Source organism: Amblyraja radiata, chromosome 4, assembly GCF_010909765.2.
Source record: "Amblyraja radiata isolate CabotCenter1 chromosome 4, sAmbRad1.1.pri, whole genome shotgun sequence".
NCBI classification, from domain to species: Eukaryota; Metazoa; Chordata; class Chondrichthyes; order Rajiformes; family Rajidae; genus Amblyraja; species Amblyraja radiata.
Genome location: NC_045959.1, coordinates 13751689 through 13778365, shown reverse-complemented (window position 1 = coordinate 13778365; position 26677 = coordinate 13751689). Strand labels below are relative to the sequence as shown.

General features: G+C 45.6%; 1 non-coding gene across 1 annotated transcript; it reads left to right on the top strand.

Annotated features, from left to right (window-relative positions):
* The first annotated feature begins 6276 nt into the window (after positions 1 to 6276).
* LOC116972645 lies at positions 6277 to 6468 on the top strand. Its single transcript, XR_004411844.1, has one exon. It is a non-coding gene; the product is annotated as a U2 spliceosomal RNA (small nuclear RNA).
* Positions 6469 to 26677: the final 20209 nt, after the last annotated feature.

Sequence of the window (26677 nt, the reverse complement as noted above, 5' to 3'; positions counted from 1 at the left end):
AACCCATGTTGAGTATCACAGGGAACCATGGTTAAGTAGGCCAATCGGCACTACCAATTAACAGACGCTGAGTCTTGTTGTATTTTTCGTAATATCCGACTGATGATGCAGAAAAGGAGAGAATGCATAGATAAACAATTGCCCCCTCAATGCAGTGAAAAGCATCTATCCCTGCTGTCCCAGGGTCTGGTTCCCAAGAAACACAGTTTGGTTACTGGTGATTAAGTCTTATTTTATTGAATTTGCGTGACCTGATGTCTGTCACTGAATTTTGGGTTACCTGGTAGGTAAGTAGCTGATATTCCAATATTTCTCTGGATACACCATTACCAAATTGTATCAGTCAGATTGTCACTCTGTAGTCTAACACGCTGGTGATTTATCCCAGAGTAGTATGACTTTAGGCCATAGAAAGCACCCCACATTTCCAGGTAGTTTATGCCCAGTGTCTGTGATAATGATGCCTCCTGTGCCTTTCATCTACCTCCACAGATGGAGATGGAAATTGGTAGTACCCCAACCAAGCGCACTGGCATCAGTTTGTAGTACCACTAAGGGTTTGCTGATAACGATAGGGTTGGAACAATCCCGAATGTTATCCCTCCACCATTTTAATTCCATAAGCTTTGATTGGTGGCTTATTGGTCTGTCGAAATGACCAGTATTAACTTTGATTTTGCCCTTTGTAGATTTTTGGTAATACAAAGGTCCAAATTGTGTGGCTGGAAAGGCAGACACTATATGCCAATTATACTTGCTACCAATCTGATAGACGGTTCACTGATGTCAGTGGGGTTGTTGCAGGCCTCAGTTAAGACTGTAGCCTTGTCCTTTGGTAAAGTCACCGACATGTGAGCTGACAATAGTGAACCCCAAATAATCCATTATGTTGGTAGGCGTTAGTTTAGATTTAACTGGATGGATGATAACCCCAGTTTTCACCCAATTGTATGGTGGCTGTTACAGCTAGTTAGGCCAACTCCAAAGTTATGCCCACAATTAGTATGATCATATGATTATGTATTTGGTACCTCTATACTGCCAGAGCTTCCCCATCCAGTTGAATTTTTTTAAATAACGTTTGTGATCAGTCCATGTAGGCACTGAATAGTAAGCATCTTTTAGGTCGATATTAGCCATGGAGTAGCCTTTGGAAATCAGTCCTTTAGCAGTTACCAGTTCACATTTTGTACTGAATATATAGTACAATGTATTCCAGCCAATCGTGTTGGGTTTACCCATTACCCCTTTTGCACAATTCAATGGTATATCCCTGGATACTGCTTAGGATATAAGTGTCTGTAGTTAATATACACCATGTATCCAAAAGAGTGTAATCTCCCACCAATGTGTGTATTATCCACTCTTCCTATAATTTGTAAGGGACTAGACCCACCTACCTCCATTGTTACCAGTGGAAGTTTGCTTCTTCTGTGTGGTCTTCGTGGAGGTTGAGGCGCCGGTGTCTGGGTTTGTTTTTGGGTTGGGGTTTGTGCATCTTCCAGAAAGGCCGGTCTGGGCAATGGTCTAAAAGACCGCTGTCCTGTATGCCCGGCCTTTGAGCTTTCACCAGCTTCTCTTGTTCTGCTGGTGGGTGCATAAGGGTGCTGTCTTTGGCTGTAGGAGATCCTTAATGTTGTCGCCTTTATGAGCCCCAGGGCTTTCCTAAGTCCTGCTCCGACATGTTTCCAGATGCTATTTCCACGACTGGAACATTCAGGGATGCGCAGTTTCCTGGTTCCAAGTATTTTTGCAGTGGTGTCCATCGTGGTCTGGCTGTATGTATTTGGACACCATGACCAGTAGATTTTGCCTTCCTGCACCCCCTGCACACTTGTAGTTTTGTTCGTCAAAACCCCTCTTCAGGGTCAGCCCAGAATTGACCCCCCCAGTACCCCCCTCTGACGAGGGAGATGCACTGTTCAGCCCTACAAGAGGTGCTGCTGTGGGTTTTACATAGTGCCCACAGTGACTAGACTCCATCTCCCAGAGCCTGTCATGTTGGAGCTCGGCTCCATAAGCCGCTCCAACCGGCTCCAGCGCTCACGGTCGCTGGCCGCCCAAAGTCGGACTCATCAGTCCTCGACTCTTTTGGTTTTCTTCTTGCCTTCCCGCCCAGACGCAGTGTTTAATCTGGCCAGTGCGGGGGCAAAGACGGGCACAGCTGTTCCCTTACGGGTGATTCCTGTGCCGCCGGCCGCTGCTGGCGTCCGCAACTCCGCGGTCTTCACCCGCCAGCTCTAGTCAACTTCTTTGCCTTGTGCATGTTTCTCCCACCTGTAGTACAGTATGGGAACAATAAAGACCGCAGTATCACATACCTGCAGGTCCAGGCTTAAAACTTGCCGTTAATGGGGAATGTCTTCCACCCCTCCTCCTGCCGTTTTGACTTGTCAAAGCCAACGGCTCTGTTCTGTATGGTCTCCCGCCCAGCCATGAAGTTTAATCTGACCGGTGCGGGAGCGAAGTCGGGCACAGCTGTTCCCTTACGGGTGATTCCTGTGCCGCCTGCCATTGTTTGCACAGCTCTCCATGTTTCCCCACCTGTGAAACAGTATGGGGAGAATAAAGACCGCAGTTTCACTTACCTGCAGGTCCAGGTTTAAACTGTCGCTACGGGGGAACGTCGTTCCACCCCGCTTCCTGCCGTTTCGACTTGTCAAAGTCGACGGCCCCATTCTGAATAGTCTCCCGCCCGGCCGTGGGACCAAAAGTCGGCACAGCTGATCCCACTTACGGGGCTTGTGCCTTCAGCTGCTGCTGGCTCCCGCAACTTTGCGGTCCTCCTCAGCCAGCTTCACTCGCAGCACTTGTGGACACTATTTTGTCCAGCTTCCCCCCCCTGTGTAAAAACAGCGCGGGGACAAACACTACCGCAGAGTAAATCACTTACCTGCAGGTCGTGGTTTCAAACTTACCGCTGCGGGGGAACGCTCCACCCCGCCTGTCGTTTCGCAAGCGTGAAAGCGAAATGACACGCATGCGTCCTGGCGGGGTTCTTCGCGTAGTCACTTACATGACTCCGAAGTAAAATCCTATTGAATGGTGGACAAGATTCGTGGGATCATTTGACATCTCTACTACCATTTTGGATTCACTAATGCTGCAGTTATATCAGCAGATTTAATTGGAAGTTTCTGTGATGTGGAAACCATGCTCCCATTCACCTGAGATTTACGTTGATTTACGATCTGCAACCATGGGTGAACGTGCCACTGATCAGCAAGCATAGAAACATAGAAACATAGAAACATAGAAAATAGGAGGAGTAGGCCATTCGGCCCTTCGAGCCTGCACCGCCATTCAATATGATCATGGCTGATCATCCAACTCAGTATCCCATACCTGCTTTCTCTCCATACCGCCTGATCCCTTTAGCCGCAAGGGCCACATCTAACTCCATCTTAAATATAGCCAATGAACTGGCCTCAACTACCTTCTGTGGCAGAGAATTCCAGAGATTCACCACTCTCTGTGTGAAAAATGTTTTTCTTATCTCTGTCCTAAAAGATTTCCTTTATCCTTAAACTGTGACCCCTTGTTCTGGACTTCCCCAACATCGGGAATAATCTTCCTGCACCTAGCCTGTCCAACCTCTTAGGAATTTTGTAAGTTTCTATAAGATCCCCCCTCAATCTTCTAAATTCTAGCGGGTACAAGCCAAGTCTATCCAGTCTTTCTTCATATGAAAGTCCTGACATTCCAGGAATCAGTCTGGTGAACCTTCTCTGTACTCCCTCTATGGCAAGAATGTCTTTCCTCAGATTTGGAGACCAAAACTGTACGCAATACTCCAGGTGTGGTCTCACCAAGACCCTGTACAACTGCAGTAGAACCACCCTGCTCCTATACTCAAATCCTTTTGCTATGAATGCTAACATACCATTTGCTTTCTTCACTGCCTGCTGCACCTGCATGCTTACTTTCAATCACTGGTGTACCATGACACCCAGGTCTCGTTGCATCTCCCCTTTTCCTATGACAATGAATGCAGAAACCAGGCAGATCTTTCAGACAATGTAGATACAACCTGATAGTATAATAGCACTTTCACTAACTATAATTTAAAATGGCCAAGTTCAAGGTAGGAAGTAACAACACATCAGAACCCCCTCATCATCAATTTTACTTCGGAGTCACGTGAGTGACTACGTGAAGAACCCGCTCAGTGCGCAGGCGCGGCATTACGCCAGCAGTGCAACAGCGGCCTGCAACGGGAGTTAGGCTCTCCCGCTACAGAATGAACCGGACCGTCAGGTGAGTACCCTGAGGTCGGGTTTTCTTTTACAGGTGAGCCTTTTTCTGCTTGTGTTTTTTACAGGCAGAGAAAAAGGCTCTGGAACAAAACTGTCCCCCGTTCAAGGAGGAACGTATTCCCGTCGGGGAGGGGGGCAGCAACAGGCGGTAGGAGCGTTACCCGGTGTTCCGTAATTCCCCGACACCGTGCCGAGGCCAGCCCGCTAGTACCTGAGCAGCGGGCTGGATGTATAGCCACTCGAGAGGCATCCGGCAGGTGTTCCCGATGTCGGACGGGACGTCTCTCCAACCGCACGGGGGGAGAGAGAGCCGCCTGAGCCGCTTGAGCGGCTCACGGAGCAGGTGCCTGCGAGACACGCTGCTTGAGGGGCGCTCTCGCTACTACAAGGCACAAAAGCTCCAGAAGAAGGCGGTAGGAACAATTACCGGGCGCTCCGCTATCCCCATCACCGCGCCGAGCCCAGTCCCGCTAGTGCCTGAGCTGCGGGCTGGATGTTCAGCCATCCGAAGAGGCATCCGGCCGGTGGCTTCCGACTTGTCGGATGGGACGTCTCTCCACCCGCATGGGAGAGAGACAGCCGCCTGAGCCGCTGGAGCGGCTCCTGGAGCAGGAGCTCCTGCGAGACACGCTACGTGAGGGGCAGTCTCGCTGGAGGGTTCAGGCATACCCTCCACAGTGCCTAGGCACTGCCCATCGCTTCCTCCTTAGTGTGGTTAGCTTTGGGGTGACCAGTGGCTGGGCTGGTCATGAAGAGGGGTCACTGGCTGAACAATATCAGGAGTATGCTTGAGGTACAGGATCAGGAAGAGCTGCTGGGTGTGGCCGCTATGTGGCTCCACCACTAGCGAGATGGCTTTTCAGTCTCAACTGATGGCCAGCTTACTACCTGTCTTTTCCAAAAAACCTCTCCAAGACAGGTAGCCATGAGGCGTTGGTTTTATCACGCCTCCCCTAAATTGCATTTACTCAAAGTGCCCGCCATTATTGGGGGATACATTGAGCAGCGCATTTAACCTAAATATTTTAAAAATGCATTTGGTACCCTGACGTCGGCTATCATGTCCACCTGCTCATTCCAGAAGGGCAGGGTAGTATGGCAAAATACCTGACCCTACTGTTCAACGGTATACCTCATAACTTCTCAAATGAACTCACAAACCTGCCCTCAATCTATGAAATTAACAGGACAATGAGAACGCCGACCTCACAAGCACAGATCCTGCTACCTGGCACTTACCAAACCAGTCCTAAAAAACTGGACGAAGTGTTCAAACTATTCGGCACAAGAGGGCAGAGTCTGGAATGAGCACCACACTAAACCAGACAGCAGTACCTCTACATGTCCACCAGGTGCGTCTACCTCATGGTACTGGTGAAAGCTCGGGGCCTGCATGCCAAACCCGTAGCATTTTAGGCCACGGCCCAGAGCAGGCCCCAGGGAAAATGCGCCACCCCCCAACAAACATCGTCCCTACAAGAACAAGGAACCAGAAACCGAAGAAAACAACAATGAAGACAGATAAGTATGGTTCCTACCATCGCATAAAGGTTAAGGGTTGTACTAACAAGGGGTGGGTGAATCACGCCTGGTTAGGAAGCTATCACTCTTGGTAGTTATATACCAAAAAATAAATACAAGGGGAATAGAATTAATATCTTGCCACCAATTCAGCAAGCACCCCAAGGGGTCTACCCTCCCACGATGGTGAATGTCGCACCATCGTTGATAAACCACTTGAGTATTTCACCAGGTATACCCATTCATGGGATTTGTAACTACTACCATGGATCCAAGGATACTTTATGGTAGACATCGACCTTGAAGATGCACATTATTCAGTACCTTCTCATATAAGTTTCAGATATACCGCAATTACCTGGATGGAGTAACCATGATGAGCGTTGCGGCATTTAAATCAAAGTTATCCAGAATCAACTAGCCCTGACACTTAGAAACATTCCGTCATGGCATGTCTATATATTAACGACAAACTATCCTTGGATACAGCTTTAGCTGCATCGCTTCTCGGCCTTTTGGCTAAGATCAAGTGTAGTATCTGTTCTTATCAGTTTAATAATCTGATACGTCCCTTATCTAGGGACCATATATTAAATTGAATTTTGGAACAGGGAGATGGAATAGGGGCTTGCTCCGTCCACTCCACGCATCGACCCAGTATTGCAGTGCCTCTGGGAACGGTGCACAAAATATATATCCAGATATTTACGTTGACCATCCACAACTTTGTTATCTGGTATTCATTAAGACTATCAGTCATGGTGCATTAACCACCAATCAACTACGTGGCAAAGTAATTGGGATATAGCAGCATTACCAGCTACTGAACTTTGTACCTTTCCTATGAGCTGAGATACTAGTGTTCAAAACTATCTCCATACCTGTAATATGGGGGCAAATGGATGAATCTGTAGTGTTATCATGGAATTTATTGGCAGGAAGGATTATGGTTGTACACTTCCACCTGTTTTGAGTAACATCTTATGTGTCCTGATGTGTTACTGAGCTTGTAATACTTAATGCCAATATGAATTGACTTAAACATGTTATATATTAACTTATTTAATTCTAGTGAAGCATTTGCTCAGTAATCCACCAAATTTGCATGTTCGTTTATAAGATAACAACATCACAGTGGTGGCATATACCAAACCACTTGGGCGGAGAACATCGATATTAGGTGACAATTTATTAACAATTGGAAACCGTATGTCGTCAAACATGTTTGACCATCAGTAACTCACCTATCAGGTGAGCTAAATACTGTAAACATATTTTTAAACCAAAAATATTTGCTGAAATTACTAAGCAATATGGACACCAGATATCGATTCCTTATATCCAATTAAATCACCACGTACTAACTTACGTCACATGAAACCAATCTCAAGGCAGCGGCAATGGAGACATTCCCGCGTATTGAGGGGTGGGGGGAACCTAATCTCTATGTTTTCCTTTCCTTCTACCTCTTCAATAGGTACTACGGCTTCATCAGTCGGGTACTACGCAAATTACAGTGGACCAAGTCCACAAGCATGGTTCCCAGTGATCCTCGACATGGTCATTAAAAGAATTGCAAAATTGGGAAGACCATTGCTGTGCTTGGATCAGCAGCACTATCAACCTGATGACAGCATTCCGTAGCATATCCTAGGGAACATACCTGAGGAGCATCAAGAAATGGTACACTGTTTTCCAAAACAGGAATTACACATTCAACTATAACAAAAAACTGTACTGGAGCTCCTGGCAGGTCTTCACCACAATGAAGGACATGTTCTGTTAGCCTACTCAACTTGGGTACCGCTCACTGGTGATCAGATACAGGAGAGATATATCAATCCATTCCCCAGAAATAGGTACACCCAAATTGGGATGTCAGTGAAATCCTGACATACCTTGGGGGATGATCACCAGCTAGGTCACTCACCCTGGAACAGCCTACCCTGAAGATGGACATGCTGGTGGCCTTACATCAACACAAAGAGCCAGCTCTCCCATCTACTGCGATGGGACAACATGGTTATAACACCAGATAGTGTCACATGCCCATTCAAGGGTTGGCCAAACAGAACAGACCAGGAACATCAGGTCCAGTCATGAAATTCCGGGCATACCCACCTGAACCACGTTTTATGTGTCATGACCCACTTAGAGATCGACACAATAAGGAATACCGAGGGAGAGGAAAAAGCCTTATGGGTCAGCCACAGGAAACCTCATGGTGGGGTGACGAGCTAAACTATCTCTAGTGGCTCAAGCAGGTACTGGGAGTTGCTGGAGTAAATACTAACGTGTATAAAATCTTATTCCACCAGGACAGCTTCCACGTCAGTAACTAAGAGGATGGACGAGTCTATGGACCACATCCTGGCTACTGCAGGGTGGTCTAGGGAGTATACGTTCCAAACTTTTATAACAAACCACTGACAGAACCTGTATCGTTTGCAGAAAAAGAATCTGCAAAAAATATATAATTTAAGCCCGGGGGAGCAATTGGTCTTGTTGTTGTTAATAACACCATTATTGTTTTTACAAACAGATTCATGGTTGATTACGATAACATACTTCCTCCCTCGAATGACTTCGGCAGCGAGTGAAGTATGAACTGTTACACGGTTTGAAATCACAGAGCTTTGAAGTCTTCACGTAGTCACTCACGTGACTCCGAAGTAAAATAGTAAGATTAAACGAGAACTTACCAGTTTGAAGTTTGATCTGTATTTTATGAGGAGTTACACTCAGAACTACTGTAGCTTTGGGAGCAACAACAGCAGCAGCAGAGGGAGATAGCAAGAGATACGACTGATTGGCTCTAGCCCAAGTGGGAGGAGAGAAGTGAGTCAGTGCTGGGAAAACAGCTGAAAACTGAGGAATTTGGTTTGTAAATTGGTAAATCAGGCAATTTATCAGTCAATTTAAGTAAGACTGCTCTTAGGGAGCGGCAGTGAGTGAAGTGCCCTGTGAGAAAAGTGTGAGTCTTTGGCTCGAGAGTCTTCGGAGAGGAGACCACGCAATACGCTTGAGAGGTAGAGACGAAAGAAGGAGATGTCAGGCAAGCTGATTCAGTGCGATGCTTGCAGTATGTGGGAGGTCAAGGACACCGCTGGTGCCTCTGGCTGCTACAAATGCGAAAAGTGCATCCAGGTAGAGCTCCTGAAGGGCCGTGTTGGGGAACTGGAGAAGCAAGTGGATGACCTCTGGTTCGTCCGAGAAACGGAGTCGTTCCTCGACAAGTCTTACAGTACGATTGTTACACCTAAGGTACTGGAAGAGAGAAGGTGGGAGACAGTGAGAACGGGAGGGAAGCATGGAATGCCAACGTCCCCGGGTGTTGTACCTCTTGTGAACAGGTTCACCCACTTAGAAGCTGTCGGGACAGAAGAGGTGTTTAAACTGGGCGGCGGACTGGCTTGTGATGCGAATAGGGCTGTTGAGCCAAAACCAAAAAGGCCTAAGGCAGGCAACGCCATTGTAGTGGGAGACTCCATTGTGAGAGGTACGGACAGGGGTTTCTGCGGCAACAGACGGGATGCGAGGATGGTGTGCTGCCTTCCTGGTGCCAGGATCCAGGATGTCACGGACAGAGTGCAGAAAATCCTCAAGGGCGAAGGTGAACATCCGGAAGTGGTAGTGCATGTCGGCACAAACGATGTCGGAAAGAAGGGGATGAATATTCTGCAGCGTGACTTTAGAGAGCTCGGAAAAATGCTGAAAAGCAGGACCTCCAGGGTTGTTATCTCCGGTTTGCTTCCAGTTCCTCGTGCTGGCGAGAGCAGGAACAGGGAGATACGGGACCTGAACGTGTGGCTGAGGAACTGGTGCACGGGGCAGGGATTTAGATTCTTAGATCACTGGGATCTGTTTTGGGGTAAGGGGGAACTGTACAAAAGGGACGGATTGCATCTTAACAGGTGTGGGACCAGCATTCTGGCAGGCAGGTTTGCCACTGCTACACGGGTGGTTTTAAACTGAATAAGGGGGGTGGGGTGTCGAATGGGCTAGTGGAGGATGGAGTTAAAGGGAAAGGGTTTCTTAAATGTGTGAGCGTAGAGACAGAGGGGTGTAAAATGAGGGTAGAAGCAATAGGTAGCAAGGTGAAAAGTAAAAGTGGCAGGCCGGAAAATCCAGGGCAAAAATCAAAAAGGGCCACTTTTCAACAAAATTGTATAAGGGGTAAGAGTGTTGTAAAAACAAGCCTGAAGGCTTTGTGTCTCAATGCAAGGAGCATTCGTAATAAGGTGGATGAGTTGAATGTGCAGATAGCTATTAATGACTATGATATAGTTGGGATCACGGAGACATGGCTCCAGGGTGACCAAGGCTGGGAGCTGAACATCCAGGGATATTCAATATTCAGGAGGGATAGAGAGAAAGGAAAAGGAGGTGGGGTAGCGTTGCTGATTAGAGAGGAGATTAACGCAATGGAAAGGAAGGACATTAGTTTGCAGGATGTGGAATCGGTATGGGTAGAGCTGCGAAACACTAAGGGGCAGAAAACGCTGGTGGGTGTTGTGTACAGGCCACCTAACAGTAGTAGTGAAGTTGGAGATGGTATCAAACAGGAAATTAGAAATGCGTGCGACAAAGGCAAAACCGTTATAATGGGTGACTTCAATCTACATATAGATTGGGTGAATCAAATTGGCAGGGGTGCTGAGGAAGAGGATTTTTTGGAATGTATGCGGGATAGTTATCTAAATCAACATGTAGAGGAACCAACGAGAGAGCAGGCTATTTTAGACTGGGTATTGAGTAATGAGGAAGGGTTAGTTAGCAGTCTTGTTGTACGTGCCCCCTTGGGCAAGAGTGACCATAATATGGTTGAGTTCTTCATTAGGATGGAGAGTGACATTGTTAATTCAGAAACAATGGTTCTGAACTTAAAGAAAGGTAACTTTGAGGGTATGAGACGTGAATTGGCCAAGATTGACTGGCAATTAATTCTAAAAGGGTTGACGGTGGATATGCAATGGAAGACATTTAAAGACTGCATGGATGAACTACAAAAATTGTTCATCCCAGTTTGGCAAAAGAATAAATCAGGGAAGGTAGTGCATCCGTGGATAACAAGGGAAATCAGGGATAGTATCAAAGCGAAGGATGATGCGTACAAATTAGCCAGAAAAAGCAGCATACCGGAGGACTGGGAGAAATTCAGAGACCAGCAGAGGAGGACAAAGGGCTTAATTAGGAAAGGAAAAATAGATTATGAAAGAAAACTGGCAGGGAACATAAAAACTGACTGCAAAAGTTTTTATAGATATGTGAAAAGAAAGAGATTAGTTAAAACAAATGTAGGTCCCTTGCAGTCAGAAACGGGTGAGTTGATCATGGGGAACAAGGATATGGCGGACCAATTGAATAACTACTTTGGTTCCGTCTTCACTAAGGAAGACATAAATAATCTGCCGGAAATAGCAGGGGACCGCGGGTCAAAGGAGTTGGAGGAATTGAGTGAAATCCAGGTTAGCCGGGAAGTGGTGTTGGGTAAATTAAATGGATTAAAGGCCGATAAATCCCCAGGGCCAGATAGGCTGCATCCCAGAGTACTTAAGGAAGTAGCTCCAGAAATAGTGGATGCATTAGTAATAATCTTTCAAAACTCTTTAGATTCTGGAGTAGTTCCTGAGGATTGGCGGGTAGCAAACGTAACCCCACTTTTTAAGAAGGGAGGGAGAGAGAAAACGGGGAATTACAGACCAGTTAGTCTAACATCGGTAGTGGGGAAACTGCTAGAGTCAGTTATTAAAGATGGGATAGCAGCACATTTGGAAAGTGGTGAAATCATTGGACAAAGTCAGCATGGATTTACAAAAGGTAAATCATGTCTGACGAATCTTATAGAATTTTTCGAGGATGTAACTAGTAGCGTGGATAGGGGAGAACCAGTGGATGTGGTGTATCTGGACTTCCAGAAGGCTTTCGACAAGGTCCCACATAAGAGATTAGTTTACAAACTTAAAGCACACGGCATTGGGGGTTCAGTATTGATGTGGATAGAGAACTGGCTGGCAAACAGGAAGCAAAGAGTAGGAGTAAACGGGTCCTTTTCACAATGGCAGGCAGTGACTAGTGGGGTACCGCAAGGCTCAGTGCTGGGACCCCAGCTATTTACAATATATATTAATGATCTGGATGAGGGAATTGAAGGCAATATCTCCAAGTTTGCGGATGACACTAAGCTGGGGGGCAGTGTTAGCTGTGAGGAGGATGCTAGGAGACTGCAAGGTGACTTGGATAGGCTGGGTGAGTGGGCAAATGTTTGGCAGATGCAGTATAATGTGGATAAATGTGAGGTTATCCATTTTGGTGGCAAAAACAGGAAAGCAGACTATTATCTAAATGGTGGCCGACTAGGAAAAGGGGAGATGCAGCGAGACCTGGGTGTCATGGTACACCAGTCATTGAAAGTGGGCATGCAGGTGCAGCAGGCAGTGAAGAAAGCGAATGGTATGTTAGCTTTCATAGCAAAAGGATTTGAGTATAGGAGCAGGGAGGTTCTACTGCAGTTGTACAGGGTCTTGGTGAGACCACACCTGGAGTATTGCGTACAGTTTTGGTCTCCAAATCTGAGGAAGGACATTATTGCCATAGAGGGAGTGCAGAGAAGGTTCACCAGACTGATTCCTGGGATGTCAGGACTGTCTTATGAAGAAAGACTGGATAGACTTGGTTTATACTCTCTAGAATTTAGGAGATTGAGAGGGGATCTTATAGAAACTTACAAAATTCTTAAGGGGTTGGACAGGCTAGATGCAGGAAGATTGCTCCCGATGTTGGGGAAGTCCAGGACAAGGGGTCACAGCTTAAGGATAAGGGGGAAATCCTTTAAAACCGAGATGAGAAGAACTTTTTTCACACAGAGAGTGGTGAATCTCTGGAACTCCCTGCCACAGAGGGTAGTCGAGGCCAGTTCATTGGCTATATTTAAGAGGGAGTTAGATGTGGCCCTTGTGGCTAAGGGGATCAGAGGGTATGGAGAGAAGGCAGGTACGGGATACTGAGTTGGATGATCAGCCATGATCATATTGAATGGCGGTGCAGGCTCGAAGGGCCGAATGGCCTACTCCTGCACCTAATTTCTATGTTTCTATGTTTCTATGTTTCTATTACGTGCCCTCCGCTCCCACCCTCATTATATGGATCAAACTAATAAATTGATGTCTCCTTATCTTTACTATGTTTACTTCAAATAACTGTGTCTATCTGTGATTCCACACCGCTGCTTGGAAGTATGCCGCACCTGCGCACTGATCGGGTTCTTCACGTAATCACTCATCGTAACTCCTCATAAAATACAGATCAAACTTCAAACTGGTAAGTTCTCGTTTAATCTTACTATTTTATGTCATTCACTATAACAGCTGGCTTCAATGTTCTTTCATTTAGGTAGTCATCTTAGGTCAAGAATGATTCGCTTCTCCTCTCTTTCGATGCGTCTTAAGGTGATCAATGAGTTCCGTCATGGATCTGCCACAATTGGAGGCGTTGGTTAGGGTAAGTGCTTGGATTGTTGTAGGTTCCTTTTGTCGTCTACCAGTTACCTCCACTTGCAACCATTGAAGACAGTCGATGTGCATTGTGTCTTCCTGGATCTTTCACTGCCAGTTTGAGTATTCTTAGGCCAGGAATTCCCATGAATTGGTGATGATGTTACATATTTTTCAAGATAACTTTGAGGACACCCTGGAAGCATTTTCTTTGTCCTTTTGGGAATCACATCCAGGGAGGAAGTATTTGTTTCAGCAGGCTGGAGTCAGGCATGTGGTGCCCACAGGGACTAGCTGAGAGGGATGATGACCTTCAATGCTGGGACAGGACAGGACAATGACATTTGGTTGTCTAACTTGCCAGTAAATTTAGAGGATTCTGCAGAGGTATCGCTGGCGGTTCCTCTTCAGCACGTTGAAAGTTGATCCATACTAGAAAATTAGGATTACCACTGCTCAGCTGTGCTTGAAATTTGTGCCTTTAGCACCAGGTGGCCTTTTCTTCAGGTGACAGAGGTTGTGAAGTACACAAGAGGCAGTTGTCATTGACGCCTGCCTTCACTGAGAGTAAAGGGCCTGTCCCACGAGCATGCGACAGCATGCGGCAAGCGCAACCTAACGTGGTCGCTTGAGCCGTACGGCCTCGCGGGGCCAGTCCCACTTCGATCGCCGGCTCCGAAAAACTGACCGTGTTCAAAGGTTCCGCACGGCAACGGCCTGCCAGCCCGCAGCTGCCTCGACGCCGTACGCACCGCCTCCACGCCGTACATCATGTGCGAACTTCCCGCGGACTTCGCTCGAACTTCATGTCACTCACTCGCCCTCCACGCGGCCCCCGCTTCTGGTTTGGAAGCACTTGCCGCATGCAGTCGCATGCTGGTGGGACAGGCACTTTAGTGTTTGGCATATAGGAGGGTATCTGCATTGGTCAGGATTTATTGTGGATCAGAAGGCATTGTTATGTGGTGGGTGCAGATTGGTGAAACTTTTTCTATCTTTCAGGTGCTTATTAGAAACATAGAAACGTAGCAGGTGCAGTAGTAGGCCATTTGGCCCTTGTGAAGTCCATTGTCTCATACACTTTGATGAAGACATTGTCTGGTTTGAAGCTTGATTTCTGCAAGGGCACACACACAAACACTGTCTGAGCTACTTGAAAGCTTGAGGTTGGATTGCCTTTGGTTCTGGAGTGCAGATGAGGTGAGTTGAACAATATTCTGCTTGTCCTGCTCAAACCTCTTCAACAGTGGGTTCCTTTTGTTTTGGTTATCACTAACAGAAACAATGGAAGCACCTCAGAGAGAGTGAGAGAACAGGTTATTCTCCACATTTCTCGCTCTGCCCAAACATTTTAAATATTCTTAGAAGTTAACTCAGACTAGTCAGATGGTCAGATGTATTCTATACTGCCTACACCTCATAATTCATAAGGTCAAACAGCATGAAAAATGGCTCTTTGTCCCAACTATATCCATGCATCCAAATGGTTCAATCTACATACCTGTCTAAGTATTTTTAAACATTATAATTGTACCAACCATTACCACTTCCTCTGGCAGCTCATACCATGTGTGTGTCACCCTCTGTGTGAAAAGGTTGCCTCTTAGGTCCGTTTTAAATCTTTCCCCTCTCACCTTAAACCTATATCCTCCAGTTTGGCTGTTCTCCTTATCTATGCCCTCCTAAATGTGTATCTATACTATTACTAAAACTTTCATCTTGACCACTTCTGGTTTGATTTTTTTTTTAAATTGCGCAAAAACCTTTATCGATATGATTTTTACACCAACTTACTCACCGTTCTCCTCCAACCCACCAAGTTTTGTTCCGAACGGTGAAATTATACAAAAGTTATAAAGGTTAAAAAAAATCGTGTGATCAGCAGTATGGTCTTCTCGCCTGTCAGTTACCATGAAGGTAATGCCCCTTCCGGAACCTGCTGGAGAATAAAACCCCGGAGGTGGGGCTGAGTCCGCAAGAATGGAGTCGGGAAAGCCGCTGTGTGGAGTCAGGTAAGCCGCTGTGTGGAGTCGGGTAAGTGATTGTGTGGAGTCGGGAGGGGCACACACCACAACCCCGTTTACCCCTCCCCTGTTCCTCCCCCCTTCCCCCACCCCCCATACCACCTATCCCCCTCCCCCACACCACCCCCACCCACATCATCCTCTCTCCAACACCACCCCACCTCCCCCACCCACACATCACCCCTCCCCCACACCACCCCCTCCCCCACACCACCTCCCTCCCCCACATCCCCCTCCCCCACACCACCACCCTCCCCCACACCACCCCCTCCCCCACCATCCCCTCCCCATAACATCCCCTCCCCCACACCACCCCCTCCCCCACACCACCCCCTCCCCCACTATAACCCCCCTCCGCCACAACACCCCCCTCCCCCCACACCACCCCTCCCCCACCATCCCCTCCCCACACCCAACCCCTCCCCCACCATCCCCTCCCCATAACATCCCCTCCCCCACACCACCCATCCCCCACAACATCCCCTCCCCTACACCAACCCCTCCCCCACCATCCCCTCCCCATAACATCCCCTCCCCCACACCACCCCCTCCCCCACAACATCCCTTCCCCCACACCACCCCCCTCCCCACACCACCCCCTCCCCCACGCCAAACCCCCTCCCCCACACCAAGTGCCTGGATTGCGCTACCAGTGGAAACAGACACAATAGTGACATTTATGTGCCTTTTTGAAAGGGAATGGAGAAATATGGATCACGTACAAGCAGAGGAGATTGGTTTAACCTGGCATCGTGTTCTGACACAGACATTGTGGGTCGAAGGGCCTGTTTCTATGCTGTACTGTTCAATATTCCATATTCCATGTTCCATGGTCAAACCCTACGATTTATTGTATAAGGCCTGTACTGGTGTTTCCTACTAAAATGCAACATCTTGCATTTAGCCGAATCAAACCGTATCTGCCATTCATTGTCCTGATGACCCAGTTGATCAACATCCCATTTTAATCATAGATAACATTCCTCATTGCCACCGATTTCAAGGACCTTGTTGCCCTGATCTCTCCTTTTTTCATGCTTATAAGCCTCCCATTTACCAGACGTCCCTTTACTTGCAAACTGCCCCCCCCCCCCCCCCCCCCCCCAATCAACTGATGAAATTTTCTATCCAGTACAATCAAAATTGGCTTGCCCCAATTTAGGACTTCAACATTTGGACCAGTCCTATTCTTTTCCATAAAGATTTAAAAATAAATAGAATTATGGTCACTGGAAACAAAAACTCCTCCAGTAACGCATCAATCATCCACCCTGTCTTTTTTCCAAGAAGAAGCTTACTCTTTCTTTAGTAGCAGCATATTGACTGAGAACATTTTCCTGAACACATTTAACAAATTCCACCCCACCCAAGCCCTCAGTGCTGTGGCAGTCACAGTCGATATTTACAGAGTTAAAACAGTGAGTGACCTTAGTTCAGTTCACACTGCAACACCGAGCATCCTCAGGCTAGCCTTCATTTCTGGCATTTCTGAACGAAAGCAGCCAATTAATGTTGAATTATCGTCACATTACAGACTCAGTCATAACTAGGGGCTTCAGGCTCTTAAAGATGGCAATTTCTCTCAATCTTCCCATTTGGTTTTACTGTGCTGAAAAAATATATAGCCTGGGAAAAGTTACTTTAATTACAAAGTGTTGGGATTATTCAAGAATATGTAGAAGGCAACTAAAAACACATTAAAAAAAATAGTTTCTTCATAGAATGTTAACCACCTATGAGACCACATGACTTCAAACATTATCATTCAATTCCCAACCACTAAAGGAATGTTGAGACTAACGTCTGCTTCTCCATTTGTGAATTTGTGTTCTCAGATGTGTGACACCAAATGCTTTATTACTTTATTATGGAAAATAAAACTGTGATTCATACAGATTGATACTGAGGAGAATTGTTTCCGAAGACCATTGCACCTATTCTTAGAATGGAATCTGGTCGGGTCAAGCTGTAATCCTTGCAGACCTTAATGTTAAAACCCCTACAGATGGAACTTATAAAGCATAATAATGTGGCCACAATTGGTAAAATACTTCTTTCTCTATGTGAAATCCAGAGATCTCAGTTAAGCTATAATGAATACAGTGGGAAGAGGAAACTGTGTGTTTATATCCTGGATTTAACAGGAACTTCAAGTGCATGAAATAAAAGATCAGTTTTAACTTCAAAGCTTTGAGCTGGAACAGCTTTGTGTAGCTGGGACACAAGGTCAGCATTAATGGCAGAAGAAATCTTTCAGGAGTGGTGTTGTTTATGAAACAGCTTCCAAATGTGAGAAAAAGTTCCCACCAAGTAACCCTCTGTGAAAGTAAGGGCCAGAGCATTCTCCAGAAAGCATTTCCTTGGGAACCACCAGTTAGGAGCATTGTGCATATGAGCATTTGTCTGGGCCTGTGCATTAGCATGCGTGAATCAGGAATGAATTTGACCCAACCTCCCATTCTGTGACAAGACTCAGCACTGAATGCGGAGGTGGGCCACAATATCGTGATTCGAGGAGCCAGGGCTACTTTGTACCTAGTTTGCAATAATTCTACACTAGAGATGGCTGGTGAATGAAGTCTGACCCAGTTCAGGAATGGTTTCTTAATATTCTGGGATACAGGTGTTCAAGGAAAATAAGGAAGGGCAGATAGGAGGAGGAGTGGCATAACTGTTTATAATGACTATGGCAGTTTTGGTAGAAGGGAATGGCCTGGAACAATTAACAACATAATCTATTGGTTTAGGGTTAATACTCCTTTGATTGTGTGTACACTAATGGAACTACCTCTAAGCACTGTCCCACAGTATGAGTTCATTCCAAGAGCTCTCCCGAGTTTGCCCTGATTTGAACTCGGAGATTTAAGGTAATGGCCACTCGTAAGTACTCGGGGCTCTCGTGGACATCTTTCAACATGTTGAAAAATCTTCACGAGTCTTCCCGTGCTTACCTGCCGTTAGCGAGTCTTCCCGAGTACCTGCCGTTCACGTTAGGAGCCGCTAAGAGACGTCCCCGAGCTCCGACGTACCCGCTACGTTCATTCTCCGTGCTTACCACGAGTTAGATTTTTTTAAAACTCGGGAGAGCTCTTGGAATGAACTCGTACCGTGGGACAGGGCTTTTAGTGGGAAAGATATAGCAAATTTGCAGGGAAATTATGGAGAGCTAGAGTCATCGAATCATAGCGACATATAGCAGGGAAACAAGAACCGATGAGTCCACACCAACTGTCCACCACCCATTTACACTAATCTTACAATAAGTTTATTATTTTACCTTTTCCATGTTCCCATCAAGTCTCCTCAGATTGCACCACACATGTACAAAATAGGGACACTTAACAATGGCCATTTAGCCTTATGAACTGCATGTCTTTGGGCTGTGTGAAGAAACCAGAGCACTTGGGTGAGGTGGTGGGGTGGGGTGGGGCAGGAGGGGGGATACTATTTTTGTCACAGGGTGAATGTGCAAACTCCACACAGTCAGCAGCAGAGGGCAGAATTGAACCCCTGTTGTTGGTACTTTGAGGCAACAGTTCTACTAGCTGTACTACTGTACACTTAACAATGCTGGTGCCAAATATGGTCAGCAGCCAAAAAAAGAATCACAAGAGATTTTATGCAATCATGTACTAAAATGGGAGCTTTGCAGTTCAGTTCCTAATGGGAGCTGCATGAACTACTGTGTCATTGGGGATCTATGCACTGGGAAGACCATCCAGCCCAAAAGTGTTGTCCCCTCAGCAGCCATTTATTCTTACCCATGCTCTATATGTGGCTGCACCATCCCTTCCTGCAACATAATTTCTCCAATCACTTTCCCACACTGCTCTTTAGTCTTTTCTCTTTAACATTGCAGATTTCTCTCTCCTCCTCCTCCTCCTCCTCCTCCTCATTTAGTCGCCATCCTCATCAACTTTTTAATCCATGAGAATTCTGGTCCCAGTATGGTTCTGATGTATTCTATGCCAACAGAACAACTCTCTCCTTCCCCAGCAATGAATGTTGGTGTGTTGGAGAATGACTTTTCCAACTTCATTCTCATTCCTCCCCTTTTAACCAACTTGCCTGTGGCTGAGGTAATAATCCATTTCAATTTTGAGGAGATACTGGAGAAACTGTCTATTTTGTTTGGAGTAGAGAAAGGTGAGATGGGACCTGACTGAAGTATATTAAAAGGTGTGAGGCCTAGATAGTAAGGACAGTGATAAACTTTTCACAACAACAAATGTATCTAAAACCAGAAGGAATAGGTTTAAGGTAAGAGGTATAAAGTTGAGGAAGGCGTTTGTCACCCAAAGGAAGATTGTGATCTGGAGCATGTTACCTGCGGGGATGGTGGAGGCAGAGGATTCTCCAATATTTAAACAAAGATCTCAATAAGCACTTGAATTGCCAAGACATAGAAGGCTATGGGCCAGGTACAGGACTTGTATAGATAGGTCCCTGAGGGTCAGCATGGATGTGGTGGGCTGAAGGATCTGTTTCTGTGCTGTGTGACTCTAAATTTACAGAAGCCCATTAACCTAACGTATAAACCTGAGATATGTACAAAATGCCAGAGTAACTCAGCAGGTCAGGCAGCATTTCTGGAGAAAATAGACGGTGACATTTCTGATCGGATCTGAAAGGACTGACCTGAAACATCACCTATTTATTTTCTGTTTAGATGCTGCCTGACCCGCTGAGTTACTCCAGCATTTTGAGTCTGTCTGTCTGTCTGTCTGTCTGTCTGTCTGTCTGTCTGTCTGTCTGTCTGTCTGTCTGTCTGTCTGTCTGTCTCCTTCTTCTTTCTTCTTCCATTTTCTTCTATCTTCTTGTATCTATATTTCTCCTATCCTCTATCTATCTTTCTTCTTCTACCTTCTATCTACCTTTCTTCTTCCATCCTCTATCTTCTATCTATCTTCTTCTTCTATCTTCATCTTTCTTCAATCTATCTATCTTCTTCTTTCTTCTATTTATCTTCTATCTTCTATCCATCTTCATCTTTCTTCAATCTATCTTTCTTCTTTCTACTATCTATCTTCTTATATCTTCTATCTATCTATCTATCTATCTATCTATCTATCTATCTATCTATCTATCTATCTATCTATCTATCTATCTATCTATCTATCTATCTATCTATCTATCTATCTATCTATCTATTTTCTATCTTCTATCTATCTATCTATCTATCTATCTATCTATCTATCTATTTCTATATCTTATAACTATTCTGATCTTGGATGTGTATTTATTTGCGTGTGTGTGTGTGTGTGTGTGTGTGATGTTCGTATATGTTTCACATCTCCTCGAAAACACGACGTGCTAACGGTGACATTTTTACATATTCCGATAGAGATTTACGCCATGATGTGAAAAATTGCCTTATCTGAAAATTTGATGCATTATTTCTCGTTATTTATGAAAATGTTCAAAAAATCCAAATAACTGAAAATAAACGATATGGTCTTGCTGATGATGTCACAATGGCTCTACTCCTCGCGGCCTGCTGCCCTTTGTTCCACGCGCAGCGAGTGATGTCACCCCGCTCCCCCCAAGGGGTCCCACTTAGTCTAGTGTTTGATATAAACCAGCACCTGCAGTTCATTTTTATTACAACCAACTGGAGAAAATCCACAAGGTCACAGGGAGAAACTCTGGACCGACAGTACCCATAAATCAGAATTGAGTGTTTCAGTCATGGATCTATGAATGCAAACACCTGTAACTGTGGCCTCTAAATTACTGGTTTACACTTCCCTGCCTGCGCCTTGCTACCAGTGAACAGAAATACGGAGTCTGTTATCAGTGCTGCAACCAGAAGGTCGAACACACACGCACACGCACTCATATACACACATACACACACAAACACGCACATGCACACACGAAAAAACACTCATATACATACACGGGGGGGAACGGTAGAGTTGCTGCCTTATGCCCCTGTCCCACTTAGGAAACCTGAACGGAAACTCTGGAGGCTTTGTGCCCCACCCAAGGTTTCCGTGCGGTTCCCGGAGGTTGCAGGTGGTTGCTGGAAGTTGCAGGTAGTGGAAGCAGGTAGGGAAACTGACAAAAACCTCCGGGAACCGTACGGAGACCTTGGGTGGGGCGCAAAGTCTCCAGAGGTTTCCGTTCAGGTTTCCTAAGTGGGACAGGGGCATTACAGCGCTAGAGTTTCGGTGCGCCACTTCTCTCCCACATTCCAGACGTACTGATTTATAGGTTACTTGTCTTCGGTAAAATATTATAAATTATCCCTTGCGTGAAGTTATTGCCGGTGTATGGAGATCGCTGGTCAACATGGACTTGGTGGGCCAAAGGGCCTGTTTCCGTGCTGTATCTCTTAACTAAACCTAAACCAGGCATGATCAGAAATGTCACCTCTGGCCATACTGCCTGACCCGCTGAGTTACTCCAGCATTTTGTATCTATCCCAGCTTCTGTAAATTGGCCCAAGTGTGTAGAATAGAACCAGTGTGCGAGTCATCTCGAACCCGTTGGGATGAAGGGCTTGTATCTGATGCATCGCTGTATCTCTAAATCTAAATTAATCTTAACACTTGTTGGTGAAACATGCAACAAGCCCGCAGTGTAACCTAGAGAATACACGACAACTTGGGGTACTCTTTTTCAACAGAGAATGAATGACACAAAATGTTGTCTCCAAACATATGCAAAGAGGGGTTGACCCTTGCAAAACATAGAATTAAATATTTGTATATAATATTTATTTTTGCTTCTACCTGCATCAGGAAACCACATTCAAATCTTGGCTGCAATAGACACTCAACGCTGGTCACAGGACTGGATTGTAAAGGAAGAAATGCTGGGAATTCATCTCTTTAAAGTGGTCACTATCACCAGTAAGCCCATCGGCGCTGTGGATGAAAACTAAGAATTATCAGACATCATCTGACACCATGATGTGGGTATTTGATGAGTCACATTCCATGCTGATGGGAAAGAATATGATAAGATGCGATAATTCTCTTTCTGCATCTTTATCTCATGATTTTATCACTACGTATATACATCTGCATGGATTCGCCTACATATATGTTGTATTTATTTAAATTCAGAAGGATTGGCATTTCACCATCTTGATGGACTCCTGTGAAGTCAGTTTTCTTGTACTGAGCACAATAGGCCTGTCTGTGGACAAAGAAAATATTGTTTGGTGTGAAAATAATTTGAATGAATGTGACAAGAGTAAGTTACATTCCAAGCCTGTAAAGTGTGACAAATTTGAAAGGGATGACCAGATCAGAGATAAACCTTGAGGCAAAATGGTGCGAAAATACTCAAAGAAGCGCTCAAAATCTGAACCTTGCCCTAAAAAGCCTAAAAAGCAGAAACTCCTGTGGGCTGCACAGTAGCACAGTGGTAGAGTTGCTGCCTTACAGCACCAGAGACTCAGGTTCGATCCTAACTACGGGTGCTATCTGTACGGAGTTTGTACGTTCTCCCTGTAACATCGTGTGCTCCAGTTTCCGCTCCGGTTGCTTTATAGGTTAATTGGCTTCTGTAAAATATCCCTACTGTGTAAGAAGTTTTAATTTAGTTACTGTGTAACTACATTTTTATGTTGTTAAGTCACTCTGGTCAAGAAAAGCAGTAAGAGACTGTGTCATGGTAAAAAAAATACATAATGCAATGGAAAGGGGGAATCTGATTCAGGGGATTGGCTGGCTTTCAAGTTAATGCCAGGACTGGGGATTTGAGGGGGTCTGGAGTTAGAGGAAGTCAGAATATAAGAGTCTTAAATGTGTTCACCCTGGGCCCACCTTGATATGGAAAACAGACTTCGGACCTGTCAGTTTCTACCTGCCACGAGAAACCCCAGAGATATTCTCAGTTCAGCTCAGAGTTTACACATTTGAGTTACAAAGTAATGCCACTGTCCCACTTAGGAAACCTGAACGGAAACCTCTGGAGACTTTGTGCCCCACCCAAGATTTCCGTGCGGTTCCCGGAGATTCCCGGAGGTTTTTGTCAGTCTCCCTACCTGCTTCCACTACCTGCAACCTCCGGCAACCACCTGTAACCTCCGGGAATCACACGGAAACCTTGGGTGGGGCGCAAAGTCTCCAGAGGTTTCCGTTCAGGTTTCCTAAGTGGGACAGGGGCATTATGCATCTTCCATGGAATATGTCTCGAGATCGAGTTATCACCAATCCCAACAAACCCAGTGTAGAATGATGGGAATATTCAAAATGCCGGCATGGCCCCATCCTATGCCGCAACCAAATAAGAAAAACATTAACAGGAATATTGATTCTTCACTCATTAAAATGGGGTGAGCACAAAGCTTGCTATGACATAGCACTTTTCACAGCCATGGGATATCTCTGTAGCATTACAAACAAATAAATAATTTTAAGTGTTTCTCAGCCACTGTGCAGGATGCCAGGAGATCAACGGGCATAGATGGTTCCAAGAATGAGATTAAGATAAGATTACCTTCTTTGCTGATGTCAATTCAGAGGTAAATATTGCCCAAGACTCCTGGAGAAAATATAACTTTTAAGCAATGCCTTGGGACTTTGTACATCCAGCTCAAAGGCAAAGGAAACCTCAGTTTAATGTCTCTTTCGTAGTCCTGGTGCCTGATAGTTTGTTTCCGTGGCATCGTTTGCAAGTGAGCATCAGACGTAGGCAGACGTTGACAGTCATATTGGACAATGCAGGATCAGTGATTCATTCTGTGACCTCAGCTGCTGATAATTCAACTGTTCCACAAACAAGAGGTTTAAGAAAATGCTCCGACCAGCGCCCGCATTTCCCTGCTCTTGCTCCAGGTCCATTCATCTCTGCAAGGTTTAGCATGCCACGTTGCTGTAAATGGGAGAGCGAAAAAGCGTTGCTTGCCCCATAAGGGATTTGTATGAGACATTGGTGTGACTTTAACCAATTAGATAGAAGGGTTAGAAAGCAGCGCAGTGTCTGAATCAGGAAGTGTTGGTTTAAATAGCAAGGGGGACCGAGTAAAGGCACACAAAGTGAAAGAATAAATGTACAAAGAAATAAATAAGGCAGAGCAGAAAAAGGGAAAACAAAAAGTCATTTCTTTTTTACAAAATTGACATCAACAGCAATTAAGATCAGACGGGTTAAATCTGCATATTTCTGAAATTGAAATTTCAGGATAAGAGAGGCTGTTAGGTAGTAAAACATGACGCTGGTAAAATTGTTATTCTCACTGAATCAGTAATGCCCCAGTATTCAATGCCTAGGATGCATGTACAAGGACGTCAAGCTGTTTAATGTATCTGAATGGAGATGCTGATGACAATGCGTCACGTTAATACAGTCTGCTGGAGTGTTGCACCTTGGCACCAACCTCCAGATTGCCACATTTAATTGTGCTTGCGTTAGGTTACTTTTATATATAGTAAAGTTGTTGTTTGCCCTACTGAAATATCTGGCAAAAGTTCTAACACAATTGACGCATGATGATCTACAACATAAAAAGATATATTGAAAACCATGCCGCCCTTATCTACACTATTTGTAAAATGCACAATATTTTACTCTTCAGGCTGATTAGTACTTTTCTCACAAGTATCAAATCGCAACACGTATAAACCACAACATTAGCAGCTGAAAAAACACTCTGCTCTCTCACAGAACCAGTCCAATCACTTACAGCCTTCCACTGCTATGCAAAATTGTTATGTCAAAAGGGAACCACCTTCTCCAACAACTAGCATTAATATATTTCTTAATAATTCTTAAATTCCATTTTTATTACATTTTCATATATATTTGCATACATTTTTTAAATAACTTACACCATAGCCTTTTTTAAGATAATTTCCAGGATGCCTAGCATAACCCTTTAATCCTTATCTCTTGCTGTGCTGGAAAAGGTTAATACAACTGCCTGTCTCTCTGTTTTATTACTAATTCATTCTGAGGATGCGCACACTGGTGTGACAATGCTGCATTCATTGTCACCTCTAATTTCCCCTGCACTGAGGGGTACTTGGCAGTCAACCAAACTTTAAACCACTTCAGAGATCCCAACCTACTATATCTAAGAAAATACACGCATGCCTTCGGTGAACTTGGACATGTCGAAACTTCAATATTGCTCTAATCCCTCGGTTTTTCCTCTTCCTGTTCCCTCTTTCACAGAGATTAAGAAACAACATTTTCACCTCACAGACTGGATCATCCAGTCATTGTAAAACCCTTCAGGTTTTAACTTTGTTTAATAAGCTTTTTTTTTTTAAATGAGCAGGAACAGACCATTTGGCCACTTGAAATTAAAAGCGGTGTGAACATTTTATAGCTGAACAATATTTGTTATTCCTGTCTTCTTGGAGTTATAAATTCATAGCAATCCCTTTACCAGTACTTGATTTGCAGCCTTCCATACCTTGGTGATTCAAGTGCTTGTCTGGTCACTTCTATACTTTGTGAGAGTAACCGCCAGTGTCAATTCAGGCAGACTCCGCCCCTGTAGGTGAAAATAACTCTTCCTCTAAAGGGAGGTAGGGTTGTGCTGCGGTAGAGTTGTTGCCTTACAGCACCGAGTTTGATCCTAACTATAGAAACATAGAAACATAGAAAATAGGTGCAGGAGTAGGCCAATCGGCCCTTCGAGCCTGCACCGCCATTCAATATGATCATGGCTGATCATCCAACTCAGTATCCTGTACCTGCCTTCTCTCCATACCCCCTGATCCCTTTAGCCCCAAGGGCCACATCTAACTCCCTCTTAAATATACAGGTGCACAACCTTTTATCCGAAAGCCTTGGGACCAGACACATTTCGGATATCGGACATTTTCGGGTTTCGGAATGGAAGATTTTTAGCGTAGATTAGGTAGGTAGCGCTGGCGGCTTGGAAAGTCTGGAGCGGCTGCCTCCTCCCCGGAGACCGGGGAATCATTGTAAATCATTGCTTAAATGTTAGTCAGTTAGTTTGGAGGGATTTTATGTGGTGGGGGTGAAGGGGGGAACTTTAATTCTTAGTCCCCTACCTGGTCAGAGAGGCGGGGAGCGGGCAATGCCTTACCGGGTCGCCGTGCAGTATTGTGCCGCGGCTCCCACATCACAGAGCTGGGGCTGTGGCCGGCTGCGCTGGATTTGGATTTGTAGCGCCGCGCAGCCAGGGGTAGAGTTCGCCGTGGTCGGAGCTACAACCGGCGCCGCCCGTGGCTGGACCACCGCAGCCCGGACCGCTGTGGGCCGCGGCTCCCAACATCGTGGAGCTGGGGCTGCGGTGGTCCGGCCACGGGCGGCGCCGGTTGTAGCTCCGACCACGGCGAACTCTACCCCTGGCTGCGCGGCGCTACAAATCCAAATCCAGCGCGGCCGGCCACAGCCCCAGCTCCACGATGTTGGGAGCCGCGGCACAGCGGTCCGGAGCTTACTGCACGGC